Source organism: Nothobranchius furzeri, chromosome 4, assembly GCF_043380555.1.
Source record: "Nothobranchius furzeri strain GRZ-AD chromosome 4, NfurGRZ-RIMD1, whole genome shotgun sequence".
In the NCBI taxonomy this organism is placed as follows: Eukaryota; Metazoa; Chordata; class Actinopteri; order Cyprinodontiformes; family Nothobranchiidae; genus Nothobranchius; species Nothobranchius furzeri.
In genome coordinates this window covers 43,712,982-43,727,109 of record NC_091744.1, presented here as the reverse complement: position 1 = coordinate 43,727,109, position 14,128 = coordinate 43,712,982, and positions in this window count along the sequence as shown.

Below are 14,128 nucleotides of genomic sequence, written 5' to 3'. Positions count from 1 at the left end.
GAGAAGCCCAAGCAAGACGCGCCCTGAGGAGCGTCTTGCCACATGTCAACACTGAGTCTGACTGAGGGCCTCCAGGAGAGAGGCCCAAATGAGACGCGCCCCGAGGAGCGTCTTGCCACATGTCAACAATGGGTCTGACTGAGGGCCTCCAGGAGAGAAGCCCAAGCAAGACGCGCCCCGAGGAGTGTCTTGCCACATGTCAGCACTGGGTCCGATTTAGGGCCTTCTGGAGAGAGGCCCAAGCAAGACGCGCCCCGAGGAGCGTCTTGCCACATGTCAACAATGGGTCTGACTGAGGGCCTCCAGGAGAGAAGCCCCAGCAAGACGTGCCCCGAGGAGCATCTTGCCACATGTCAACACTGGGTCTGACTGAGAACCTCCAGGAGATAGGCCCAAGCAAGACGCGCTCCGAGGAGCGTCTTGCCACATGTCAACACTGGGTCTGACTGAGCGCCTCCAGGAGAGAGGCCCAAGCAAGACGCGCCCCGAGGAGCGTCTTGTCACATGTCACTACTCGGTCTGACTGAGCGCCTCCAGGAGAGAGGCCAAAGCAAGACGCGCCCCGAGGAGCGTCTTGTCACATGTCACTACTCGGTCTGACTGAGCACCTCCAGGAGAGAGGCCAAAGCAAGACGCTCCCCGAGGAGCTTCTTGCCACATGTCAGCACTCGGTCTGACTGAGCGCCTCCAGGAGAGAGGCCAAAGCAAGACGCGCCCCGAGGAGCGTCTTGACACATGTCAACACTGTGTCTGACTGAGCGTCTCCAGGAGAGAGGCCCAAGCAAGACATGCCCCGAGGAGCGTCTTGCCACATGTCAACACTGGGTCTGACTGAGCGCCTCCAGGAGAGAGGCCCAAGCAAGACGCGCCCCGCGGACAGTCTTGCCAAATGTGAACACTGGGTCTGACTGAGCGCCTTCAGGAGAGAGGCCCAAGCAAGACGCGCCCGGAGGAGCGTCTTGCCACATGTCAGCACTGGGTCTGACTGAGCGCCTCCAGGAGAGAGGCCCAAGCAAGACACGCCCCGAGGAGCGTCTTGACACATGTCAACACTGGGTCGGACTGAGGGCCTCCATGAGAGAACCCCAAGCAAGACGCGCCCCGAGGAGAGTCTTGCCACATGTCAACACTCGGTCTGACCGAGGGCATTCAGGAGAGAGGCCCAAGCAATACGTGCCCCGAGGAGCGTCTTGCCACATGTCACCACTGGGTCTGAATGAGCGCCTCCAGGAAAGAGGCCCAACCAAGACGCGCCCCGAGGAGTGTCTTGCCACATGCCAACACTGGGTCTGACTGAGAGCCTCCAGGAGAGAGGCCCAAGCAAGACGCGCCCCGAGGAGCGTCTTGCCACGTGTCAACACTGGGTCTGACTGAGCGCCTCCAGGAGAGAGGCCCAAGCAAGACGCGCCCCGAGGAGCGTCTTTCCACGTGTCACCACTAGGTCTGACTGAGCGCCTCCAGGAGAGAGGCCCAAGCAAGAAGCGCCCCGAGGAGCGTCTTGACACATGTCAACACTGGGTCTGACAGAGGGCCTCCAGGAGAGAGGCCCAAGCAAGACGCGCCCCGAGGAGTGTCTTGCCACATGTCACCACTGGGTCTGACTGAGCGCCTCCAGGAGAGAGGCCCAAGCAAGACGCGCCCCGAGGAGCGTCAGGCCACATGTCACTACTCAGTCTGACTGAGCGCCTCCAGGAGAGAGGCCCAAGCAAGACGCGCCCCGAGGAGCGTCTTGCCACATGTCAACAATGGGTCTGACTGAGGGCCTCCAGGAGAGAGGCCCAAGCAGGATGCGCCCGGAGGAGCGTCTTGCCACATGTCAACACTGGGTCTGAAAGAGGGCCTCCAGGAGAGAGGCCCAAGCAGGATGCGCCCGGAGGAGCGTCTTGCCACATGTCAGCACTCGGTCTGACTGAGCACCTCCAGGAGAGAGGCCCAAGAAAGACGCGCCCCGAGGAGCGTCTTGCCACATGTCAACAATGGGTCTGACTGAGGGCCTCCAGGAGAGAAGCCCAAGCAACACGCGGCCCGAGGAGCGTCTTGCCACATGACAGCACTCGGTCTGACTGAGCGCCTCCAGGAGAGAGGCCCAAGCAAAACGCGCCCCGAGGAGCGTCTTGCCACATGTCAACAATGGGTCTGACAGAGAGCATCCAGGAGAGAGGCCCAAGAAATAAGCGCCCCGAGGAGCGTCTTGCCCCATGTGAACAATGGGTCTGACTGAGGGCCTCCAGGAGAGAAGCCAAAGCAAGACGCGCCCCGAGGAGCTTCTTTCCACATGTCAACAATGGGTCTTACTGAGGGCCTCCATGAGAGAAGCCCAAGCAAGACGCGCCCCGAGGAGTATCTTGCCACATGTCAACACTGTGTCTGACTGAGCGCCTCCAGGAGAGAGGCCCAAGCAAGACGCGCCCCGAGGAGCGTCTTGCCACGTGTCACCACTGGGTCTGACTGAGCTCCTCCAGGAGAGAGGCCCAAGCAAGATGCGCCCAGAGGAGCGTCTTGCCACGTGTCACCACTGGGTCTGATTGAGCACCTCCAGGAGAGAGGCCCCAGCAAGACACGCCCCGAGGAGCGTCTTGCCTTATGTCAGCACTCGGTCTGACTGAGCGCCTCAAGGAGTGAGGCCCAAGCAAGACATGCCCCGAGGAGCGTTTTGCCACATGTCAACAATGGGTCTGACTGAGGGCCTCCAGGAGAGAAGCCCAAGCAAGACGCGCCCAGAGGAGCGTCATGCCACATGTCAACACTGGGTCTGACTGAGCGCCTCCGGGAGAGAGGCCCAAGCAAGACACGCCCCGAGGAGCGTCTTGACACATGTCAACATTGGGTCGGACTGAGGGCCTCCATGAGAGAAGCCCAAGAAGGACGCGCCCCGAGGAGTGTCTTGCCACGTGTCAACACTCGGTCTGACAGAGGGCATTCAGGAGAGAGGCCCAAGCAATACGCGCCCCGAGGAGCGTCTTGCCACATGTCACCACTGGGTCTGAATGAGCGCCTCCAGGAGAGAGGCCCAAGCAAGACGCGCCCCGAGGAGCGTCTTGCCTTATGTCAGCACTCGGTCTGACTGAGCGCCTCCAGGAGAGAGGCCCAAGCAAGACGCGCCCCGAGGAGCGTCTTGCCACATGTCAACAATGGGTCTGACTGAGGGCCTCCAGGAGAGAGGCCCAAGCAAGATGCGCCCGGAGGAGCGTCTTGCCACATGTCAACACTGGGTCTGACAGAGGGCCTCCAGGAGAGAGGCCCAAGCAAGACGCGCCCCGAGGAGTGTCTTGCCACATGTCACCTCTGGTTCTGACTGAGCGCCTCCAGGAGAGAGGCCAAAGCAAGATGTGCCCCGAGGAGCGTCTTGTCACATGTCAACACTGGGTCTGTCTGAGCGCCTCCAGGAGAGAAGCCCAAGCAAGACGCGCCCCGAGGAGCGTCTTGCCACATGTCAACAGTGGGTCTGACTGAGGGCCTCCAGGAGAGAAGCCCAAGCAAGACGCGCCCCGAGGAGCGTCTTGACACATGTCAACACTGGGTCTGACAGAGGGCCTCCAGGAGAGAGGCCCAAGCAAGACGCGCCCCGAGGAGTGTCTTGCCACATGTCACCACTGGGTCTGACTGAGCGCCTCCAGGAGAGAGGCCCAAGCAAGACGCGCCCCGAGGAGCATCAGGCCACATGTCACTACTCAGTCTGACTGAGCGCCTCCAGGAGAGAGGCCCAAGCAGGACGCGCCCCGAGGAGCGTCTTGCCTTATGTCAGCACTCCGTCTGACTGAGCGCCTCCAGGAGAGAAGCCCCAGCAAGACGTGCCCCGAGGAGCGTCTTGCCACATGTCACTACTCGGTCTGACTGAGCGCCTCCAGGAGAGAGGCCCAAGCAAGACGTGCCCCGAGGAGCGTCTTGCCATATGTCAACAATGGGTCTGACTGAGGGCCTCCAGGAGAGAGGCCCAAGCAAGATGCGCCCGGAGGAGCGTCTTGCCACATGTCACCTCTGGTTCTGACTGAGCGCCTCCAGGAGAGAGGCCCAAGCAAGACGCGCCCCGAGGAGCGTCTTGTCACATGTCAACACTGGGTCTTTCTGAGCGCCTCCAGGAGAGAAGCCCAAGCAAGACGCGCCCCGAGGAGCGTCTTGCCACATGTCAGCACTCGGTCTGACTGAGCACCTCCAGGAGAGAGGCCCAAGCAAGACGCGCCCCGAGGAGCGTCTTGCCACATGTCAACAATGGGTCTGACTGAGGGCCTCCAGGAGAGAAGCCCAAGCAACACGCGGCCCGAGGAGCGTCTTGCCACATGTCAGCACTCGTTCTGACTGAGCGCCTCCAGGAGAGAGGCCCAAGCAAGACGCGCCCCGAGGAGCGTCTTTCCACATGTCAACAATGGGTCTGACTGAGGGCCTCCAGGAGAGAAGCCCAAGCAAGACGCGCCCCGAGAAGAATCTTGACACATGTCAACACTGGGTCTGACAGAGGGCCTCCAGGAGAAAGGCCCAAGCAAGACGCGCCCCGAGGAGTGTCTTGCCACATGTCACCACTTGGTCTGACTGAGCGCCTCCAGGAGAGAGGCCCAAGCAACACGCGCCCCGAGTTGCGTCAGGCCACATGTCACTTACTCAGTCTGACTGAGCGCCTCCAGGAGAGAGGCCCAAGCAAGACGCGCCCCGAGGAGCGTCTTGCCACATGTCAACAATGGTTCTTACTGAGGGCCTCCGGGAGAGAAGCCCAAGCAAGACGCGCCCCGAGGAGCTTCTTGCCACATGTCAGCACTCGGTCTGACTGAGCGCCTCCAGGAGAGAGGCCAAAGCAAGACGCCCCCCGAGGAGCGTCTTGCCACATGTCAACACTGGGTCTGACTGAGGGCCTCCAGGAGAGAAGCCCAAGCAAGACGTGCCCCGAGGAGCGTCTTGCCACATGTCAACACTGGGTCTGACTGAGGCCCTCTTTGAGAGAAGCCCAAGCAAGACGAGCCCCGAGGAGAGTCTTGCCACATGTCAAAACTCGGTCGGACAGAGGGCATCCAGGAGAGAGGCCCAAGCAATACGCGACCCGAGAAGCGTCTTGCCACATGTCACCACTGGGTCTGACTGAGCGCCTCCAGGAGAGAGACCCAACCAAGACGCGCCCTGAGGAGCGTCTTGCCACATGCCAACACTGGGTCTGACAGAGGGCCTCCAGGAGAGAGGCCCAAGCAAGACGCGCCCCGAGGAGCGTCTTGCCACATGTCACCACTGGGTCTGACTGAGCGCCTCCAGGAGAGAGGCCCAAGCAAGACGCGCCCCGAGGAGCGTCTTGCCACATGTCAACACTGGGTCTGACTGAGCGCCTCCAGGAGAGAGGCCAAAGCAAGACGCGCCCCGAGGAGCGTCTTGCCACATGTGAACACTGGGTCTGACTGAGCGCCTCCAGGAGAGAGGCCCAAGCAAGACGCGCCAGGAGGAGCGTCTTGCCACATGTCAGCACTCGGTCTTACTGAGCGCCTCCAGGAGAGAGGCCCAAGCAAGACGCGCCCTGAGGAGCGTCTTGACACATGTCTCCTCTGGGTCTGACTGAGGGCCTCCAGGATAGAGGCCCAAGCAAGACGTGCCCCGAGGAGCATCTTGCCACATGTCAACACTGGGTCTGACTGAGTGCCTCCATGAGAGAAGCCCAAGCAAGACGCGCCCCGAGGAGCGTCTTGCCACATGTCAACACTGGATCTGACTGAGCACCTCCAGGAGAGAGTTCCAAGCAAGACGCGCCCCGAGGAGCGTCTTGCCACATGTCAACAATGGGTCTGACTGAGCGCCTCCAGGAGAGAGGCCCGAGGAGCGTCTTGCCACATGTCACCTCTGGGACTGACTGAGCGCCTCCAGGAGAGAGGCGCAAGCAAGAAACGCTCGAGGAGCGTCTTGACACATGTCAACACTGGGTCTGACTGAGCGTCTCCAGGAGAGAGGCCCCAGCAAGACGCGCCCCGAGGAGCGTCTTGCCACATGTCAGCACTCGGTCTGACTGAGCGCCTCCAGGAGAGAGGCCCAAGTAAGAAGCGCCCCGAGGAGCGTCTTGCCACATGTCAACAATGGGTCTGACTGAGGGCCTCCAGGAGAGAAGCCCAAGCAAGACGCGCCCCGAGGAGCGTCTTGCCACATGTCAACACTGGGTCTAATTGAGTGCCTCCAGGAGAGAGGCCCAAGCAAGACGCGCCCCGAGGAGCGTCTTGCCACATGTCACTACTCGGTCTGACTGAGCGCCTCCAGGAGAGAGGCCCAAGCAAGACGTGCCCCGAGGAGCGTCTTGCCATATGTCAACAATGGGTCTGACTGAGGGCCTCCAGGAGAGAAGCCCAAGCAAGAAGCGCCCCGAGGAGCGTCTTGCCACATGTCAACACTGGGTCTGACTCAGCGCCTCCAGGAGAGAGGCCCAAGCAAGACACGCCCCGAGGAGCGTCTTGACACATGTCAACACTGGGTCTGACTGAGGGCCTCCATGAGAGAAGCCCAAGCAAGACGCGCCCCGAGGAGAGTCTTGCCACATGTCAACACTGGGTCTGACAGAGGGCATCCAGGAGAGAGGCCCAAGCAATAGGCGCCCCGAGGAGCGTCTTGCCACATGTGAACAATGGGTCTGACTGAGGGCCTCCAGGAGAGAAGCCAAAGCAAGACGCGCCCCGAGGAGCTTCTTTCCACATGTCAACAATGGGTCTTACTAAGGGCCTCCATGAGAGAAGCTCAAGCAAGACGCGCCCCGAGGAGTGTCTTGCCACATGTCAACACTGTGTCTGACTGAGCGCCTCCAGGAGAGAGGCCCAAGCAAGACGCGCCCCGAGGAGCGTCTTGCCACGTGCCAACACTGGGTCTGACTTAGCGCCTCCAGGAGAGAGGCCCAAGCAAGATGCGCCCCGAGGAGCGTCTTGCCACGTGTCACCGCTGGGTCTGACTGAGCTCCTCCAGGAGAGAGGCCCAAGCAAGACGCGCCCAGAGGAGCGTCTTGCCTTATGTCAGCACTCGGTCTGACTGAGCGCCTCCAGGAGAGAGGCCCAAGCAAGACGCGCCCCGAGGAGCGTCTTGTCACATGTCAACACTGGGTCTTTCTGAGCGCCTCCAGGAGAGAAGCCCAAGCAAGACGCGCCCCGAGGAGCGTCTTGCCACATGTCAGCACTCGGTCTGACTGAGCACCTCCAGGAGAGAGGCCCAAGCAAGACGCGCCCCGAGGAGCGTCTTGCCACATGTCAACAATGGGTCTGACTGAGGGCCTCCAGGAGAGAAGCCCAAGCAACACGCGGCCCGAGGAGCGTCTTGCCACATGTCAGCACTCGTTCTGACTGAGCGCCTCCAGGAGAGAGGCCCAAGCAAGACGCGCCCCGAGGAGCGTCTTTCCACATGTCAACAATGGGTCTGACTGAGGGCCTCCAGGAGAGAAGCCCAAGCAAGACGCGCCCCGAGGAGCGTCTTGCCAAATGTCACTACTCGGTCTGACTGAGCGCCTCCAGGAGGGAGGTCCAAGCAAGACGTGCCCCGAGGAGCGTCTTGCCACATGTCAACAATGGGTCTGACTGAGGGCCTCCAGGAGAGAAGCCCAAGCAAGACGCGCCCAGAGGAGCGTCTTGCCACATGTCAACACTGGGTCTGACTGAGCGCCTCCAGGAGAGAGGCCCAAGCAAGACACGCCCCGAGGAGCGTCTTGACACATGTTAACACTGGGTCGGACTGAGGGCCTCCATGAGAGAAGCCCAAGCAAGACGCGCCCCGAGGAGAGTCTTGCCACATGTCAACACTCGGTCTGACAGAGAGCATTCAGGAGAGAGGCCCAAGCACTACGCGCCCCGAGGAGCGTCTTGCCACATGTCACCACTGGGTCTGAATGAGCGCCTCCAGGAGAGAGGCCCAAGCAAGACGCGCCCCGAGGAGCGTCTTGCCACATGTCAGCACTGGGTCTGACTGAGTGCCTCCAGGAGAGAGGCTCCAGCAAGACGCGCCCCGAGGAGCGTCTTGCCTTTTGTCAGCACTCGGTCTGACTGAGCGCCTCCAGGAGAGAGGCCCAAGCAAGACGCGCCCCGAGGAGCGTCTTGCCACATGTCAACAATGGGTCTGACAGAGGGCCTCCAGGAGAGAGGCCCAAGCAAGACGCGCCCCGAGGAGCGTCTTGCCACATGTCACCTCTGGTTCTGACTGAGCGCCTCCAGGAGAGAGGCCCAAGCAAGACGCGCCCCGAGGAGCGTCTTGCCACATGTCAACAATGGGTCTGACTGAGGGCCTCCAGGAGAGAAGCCCAAGCAAGACGCGCCCCGAGGAGCGTCTTGACACATGTCAACACTGGGTCTGACTGAGCGCCTCCAGGAGAGAGGCCCAAGCAAGACACGCCCCGAGGAGCGTCTTGACACATGTCAACACTGGGTCGGACTGAGGGCCTCCATGAGAGAAGCCCAAGCAAGACGCGCCCCGAGGAGCGTCTTGCCACATGTCACTACTCGGTCTGACTGAGCGCCTCCAAGAGAGAGGCCCAAGCAAGACGTGCCCCGAGGAGCGTCTTGCCATATGTCAACAATGGGTCTGACTGAGGGCCTCCAGGAGAGAAGCCCAAGCAAGAAGCGCCCCGAGGAGCGTCTTGCCACATGTCAACACTGGGTCTGACTCAGCGCCTCCAGGAGAGAGGCCCAAGCAAGACACGCCCCGAGGAGCGTCTTGACACATGTCAACACTGGGTCTGACTGAGGGCCTCCATGAGAGAAGCCCAAGCAAGACGCGCCCCGAGGAGAGTCTTGCCACATGTCAACACTGGGTCTGACAGAGGGCATCCAGGAGAGAGGCCCAAGCAATACGCGCCCCGAGGAGCGTCTTGCCACATGTGAACAATGGGTCTGACTGAGGGCCTCCAGGAGAGAAGCCAAAGCAAGACGCGCCCCGAGGAGCTTCTTTCCACATGTCAACAATGGGTCTTACTGAGGGCCTCCATGAGAGAAGCTCAAGCAAGACGCGCCCCGAGGAGTGTCTTGCCACATGTCAACACTGTGTCTGACTGAGCGCCTCCAGGAGAGAGGCCCAAGCAAGACGCGCCCCGAGGAGCGTCTTGCCATGTGCCAACACTGGGTCTGACTTAGCGCCTCCAGGAGAGAGGCCCAAGCAAGATGCGCCCCGAGGAGCGTCTTGCCACGTGTCACCGCTGGGTCTGACTGAGCTCCTCCAGGAGAGAGGCCCAAGCAAGACGCGCCCAGAGGAGCGTCTTGCCACGTGTCACCACTGGGTCTGATTGAGCACCTCCAGGAGAGAGGCCCCAGCAAGACACGCCCCGAGGAGCGTCTTGCCTTATGTCAGCACTCGGTCTGACTGAGCGCCTCCAGGAGAGAGGCCCAAGCAAGACGTGCCCCGAGGAGCGTCTTGCCACATGTCACTACTCGGTCTAACCGAGCGCCTCCAGGAGAGAGGTCCAAGCAAGACGCGCCCCGAGGAGCGTCTTGCCAAATGTCACTACTCGGTCTGACTGAGCGCCTCCAGGAGGGAGGTCCAAGCAAGACGTGCCCCGAGGAGCGTCTTGCCACATGTCAACAATGGGTCTGACTTAGGGCCTCCAGGAGAGAAGCCCAAGCAAGACGCGCCCAGAGGAGCGTCTTGCCACATGTCAACACTGGGTCTGACTGAGCGCCTCCAGGAGAGAGGCCCAAGCAAGACACGCCCCGAGGAGCGTCTTGACACATGTCAACACTGGGTCGGACTGAGGGCCTCCATGAGAGAAGCCCAAGCAAGACGCGCCCCGAGGAGAGTCTTGCCACATGTCAACACTCGGTCTGACAGAGGGCATTCAGGAGAGAGGCCCAAGCACTACGCGCCCCGAGGAGCGTCTTGCCACATGTCACCACTGGGTCTGAATGAGCGCCTCCAGGAGAGAGGCCCAAGCAAGACGCGGCCCGAGGAGCGTCTTGCCACATGTCAGCACTGGGTCTGACTGAGTGCCTCCAGGAGAGAGGCTCCAGCAAGACGCGCCCCGAGGAGCGTCTTGCCTTTTGTCAGCACTCGGTCTGACTGAGCGCCTCCAGGAGAGAGGCCCAAGCAAGACGCGCCCCGAGGAGCGTCTTGCCAGATGTCAACAATGGGTCTGACAGAGGGCCTCCAGGAGAGAGGCCCAAGCAAGACGCGCCCCGAGGAGCGTCTTGCCACATGTCACCTCTGGTTCTGACTGAGCGCCTCCAGGAGAGAGGCCCAAGCAAGACGCGCCCCGAGGAGCGTCTTGTCACATGTCAACACTGGGTCTGTCTGAGCGACTCCAGGAGAGAAGCCCAAGCAAGACGCGCCCCGAGGAGCGTCTTGCCACATGTCAACAATGGGTCTGACTGAGGGCCTCCAGGAGAGAAGCCCAAGCAAGACGCGCCCCGAGGAGCGTCTTGACACATGTCAACACTGGGTCTGACTGAGCGCCTCCAGGAGAGAGGCCCAAGCAAGACACGCCCCGAGGAGCGTCTTGACACATGTCAACACTGGGTCGGACTGAGGGCCTCCATGAGAGAAGCCCAAGCAAGACGCGCCCCGAGGAGAGTCTTGCCACATGTCAACACTGTGTCTGACTGAGCGCCTCCAGGAGAGAGGCCCAAGCAAGACGCGCCCCGAGGAGCGTCTTGCCACGTGCCAACACTGGGTCTGACTTAGCGCCTCCAGGAGAGAGGCCCAAGAAAGATGCGCCCCGAGGAGCGTCTTGCCACGTGTCACCGCTGGGTCTGACTGAGCTCCTCCAGGAGAGAGGCCCAAGCAAGACACGCCCAGAGGAGCGTCTTGCCACGTGTCACCACTGGGTCTGATTGAGCACCTCCAGGAGAGAGGTCCAAGCAAGACGCGCCCCGAGGAGCGTCTTGCCACATGTCACTACTCGGTCTAACCGAGCGCCTCCAGGAGAGAGGTCCAAGCAAGACGCGCCCCGAGGAGCGTCTTGCCAAATGTCACTACTCGGTCCAACTGAGCGCCTCCAGGAGGGAGGTCCAAGCAAGACGCGCCCCGAGGAGCGTCTTGCCACATGTCACTACTCGGTCTGACTGAGCACCTCCAGGAGAGAGGCCCAAGCAAGACGTGCCCCGAGGAGCGTCTTGCCACATGTCAACAATGGGTCTGACTGAGGGCCTCCAGGAGAGAAGCCCAAGCAAGACGCGCCCAGAGGAGCGTCTTGCCACATGTCAACACTGGGTCTGACTGAGCGCCTCCAGGAGAGAGGCCCAAGCAAGACACGCCCCAAGGAGCGTCTTGACACATGTCAACACTGGGTCGGACTGAGGGCCTCCATGAGAGAAGCCCAAGCAAGACGCGCCCCGAGGAGAGTCTTGCCACATGTCAACACTCGGTCTGACAGAGGGCATTCAGGAGAGAGGCCCAAGCACTACGCGCCCCGAGGAGCGTCTTGCCACATGTCAGCACTGGGTCTGACTGAGTGCCTCCAGGAGAGAGGCTCCAGCAAGACGCGCCCCGAGGAGCGTCTTGCCTTTTGTCAGCACTCGGTCTGACTGAGCGCCTCCAGGAGAGAGGCCCAAGCATGACGCGCCCCGAGGAGCGTCTTGCCACATGTCAACACTGGGTCTGATTGAGGGCCTTCTGGAGAGAGGCCCAAGCAAGACGCGCCCCGAGGAGCGTCTTGCCACATGTCAACAATGGGTCTGACTGAGGGCCTCCAGGAGAGAAGCCCAAGCAAAACGCGCCCCGAGGATCGTCTTGCCACATGTCAGCACTCGGTCTGACTGAGCGCCTCCAGGAGAGAGGCCCAAGCAAGACATGCCCCGACGAGCGTCTTGCAACATGTCAACACTGGGTCTTACTGAGCGCCTCCAGGAGAGAGGCCCAAGCAAGACGCCCCCGAGGAGCGTCTTGCCACATGTCAACACTGGGTCTGACTGAGCGCCTCCAGGAGAGAGGCCCAAGCAAGACGCGCCCCGAGGAGCGTCTTGTCACATGTCACTACTCGGTCTGACTGAGCACCTCCAGGAGAGAGGCCCAAGCAAAACGTGCCCCGAGGAGCGTCTTGCCACATGTCAACAATGGGTCTGACTGAGGGCCTCCAGGAGAGAAGCCCAAGCAAGAAGCTCCCCGAGGAGCGTCTTGCCACATGTCAACACTGGGTCTGACTGAGCGCCTCCAGGAGAGAGGCCCAAGCAAGACACGCCCCGAGGAGCGTCTTGACACATGTCAACACTGGGTCTGACTGAGGGCCTCCATGAGAGAAGCCCAAGCAAGACGCGCCCCGAGGAGAGTCTTGCCACATGTCAACACTGGGTCTGACAGAGGGCATCCAGGAGAGAGGCCCAACTAATACGCGCCCCGAGGAGCGTCTTGCCACATGTCACCACTGGGTCTGACTGAGCGCCTCCAGGAGAGAGGCCCAAGCAAGAAGCGCCCCGAGGAGCGTCTTGCCACATGTCAAAACTGGGTCTGATTGAGGGCCTTCGGGAGAGAGGCCCAAGCAAGACGCGCCCCGAGGAGCGTCTTGCCACATGTCAACAATGGGTCTGACTGAGGGCCTCCAGGAGAGAAGCCCAAGCAAGACGCGCCCCGAGGAGCTTCTTGCCACATGTCAGCACTCGGTCTGACTGAGCGCCTCCAGGAGAGAGGCCAAAGCAAGACCCGCCCCGAGGAGCGTCTTGACACATGTCAACACGGGGTCTGACAGAGGGCCTCCATGAGAGAGGCCCAAGCAAGACACGCCCCGAGGAGTGTCTTGCCACATGTCAACACTGGGTCTGACTGAGCGCCTCCAGGAGAGAGGCCCAAGCAAGACGAGCCCCGAGGAGCGTCTTGCCACGTGTCAACACTGGGTCTGACTTAGCGCCTCCAGGAGAGAGGCCCAAGCAAGATGCGCCCCGATGAGCGTCTTGCCACATGTCAACAATGGGTCTGACTGAGGGCCTCCAGGAGAGAAGCCCAAGCAAGACGCGCCCCGAGGAGCGTCTTGCCACATGTCAGCACTCGGTCTGACTGAGCGCCTCCAGGAGAGAGGCCCAAGCAAGACGTGCCCCGAGGAGCGTCTTGCCACATGTCAACACTGGGTCTGACTGAGCGCCTCCAGGAGAGAGGCCCAAGCAAGACTCACCCCGAGGAGCGTCTTGCCACATGTGAACACTGGGTCTGACTGAGCGCCTCCAGGAGAGAGGCCCAAGCAAGACGCGCCCGGAGGAGCGTCTTGCCACATGTCAGCACTCGGTCTGACTGAGCGCCTCCAGGAGAGAGGCCCAAGCAAGACGCGCCCCGAGGAGCATCTTGACACATGTTTCCTCTGGGTCTGACTGAGCGCCTCCAGGAGAGAGGCCCAAGCAAGTTGTGCCCCGAGGAGCGTCTTGCCACATGTCAACACTGGGTCTGACTGAGAACCTCCAGGAGAGAGGCCCAAGCAAGACACGCCCCGAGGAGCGTCTTGCCACATGTCAACACTGGGTCTGACTGAGCGCCTCCAGGAGAGAGGCCCAAGCAAGACGGGCCCCGAGGAGCGTCTTGTCACATGTCACTACTCGGTCTGACTGAGCGCCTCCAGGAGAGAGGCCCAAGCAAGACGTGCCCCGAGGAGCGTCTTGCCACATGTAAACAATGGGTCTGACTGAGGGCCTCCAGGAGAGAAGCCCAAGCAAGAAGCGCCCCGAGGAGCGTCTTGCCACATGTCAACACTGGGTCTGACTGAGCGCCTCCAGGAGAGAGGCCCAAGCAAGACATGCCCCGAGGAGCGTCTTGACACATGTCAACACTGGGTCTGACTGAGGGCCTCCATGAGAGAAGCCCAAGCAAGACGCGCCCCGAGGAGAGTCTTGCCACAAGTCAACACTGGGTCTGACAGAGGGCATCCAGGAGAGAGGCCCAAGCAATACGTGCCCCGAGGAGCGACTTGCCACATGTCACCACTGGGTCTGACTGAGCGCCTCCAGGAGAGAGGCCCAAGCAAGAAGCGCCCCGAGGAGCGTCTTGACACATGTCAACACGGGGTCTGACAGAGGGCCTCCATGAGAGAGGCCCAAGCAAGACACGCCCCGAGGAGTGTCTTGCCACATGTCAACACTGGGTCTGACTGAGCGCCTCCAGGAGAGAGGCCCAAGCAAGACGAGCCCCGAGGAGCGTCTTGCCACGTGTCACTACTCGGTCTAACCGAGCGCCTCCAGGAGAGAGGTCCAAGCAAGACGCGCCCCGAGGAGCGTCTTGCCAAATGTCACTACTC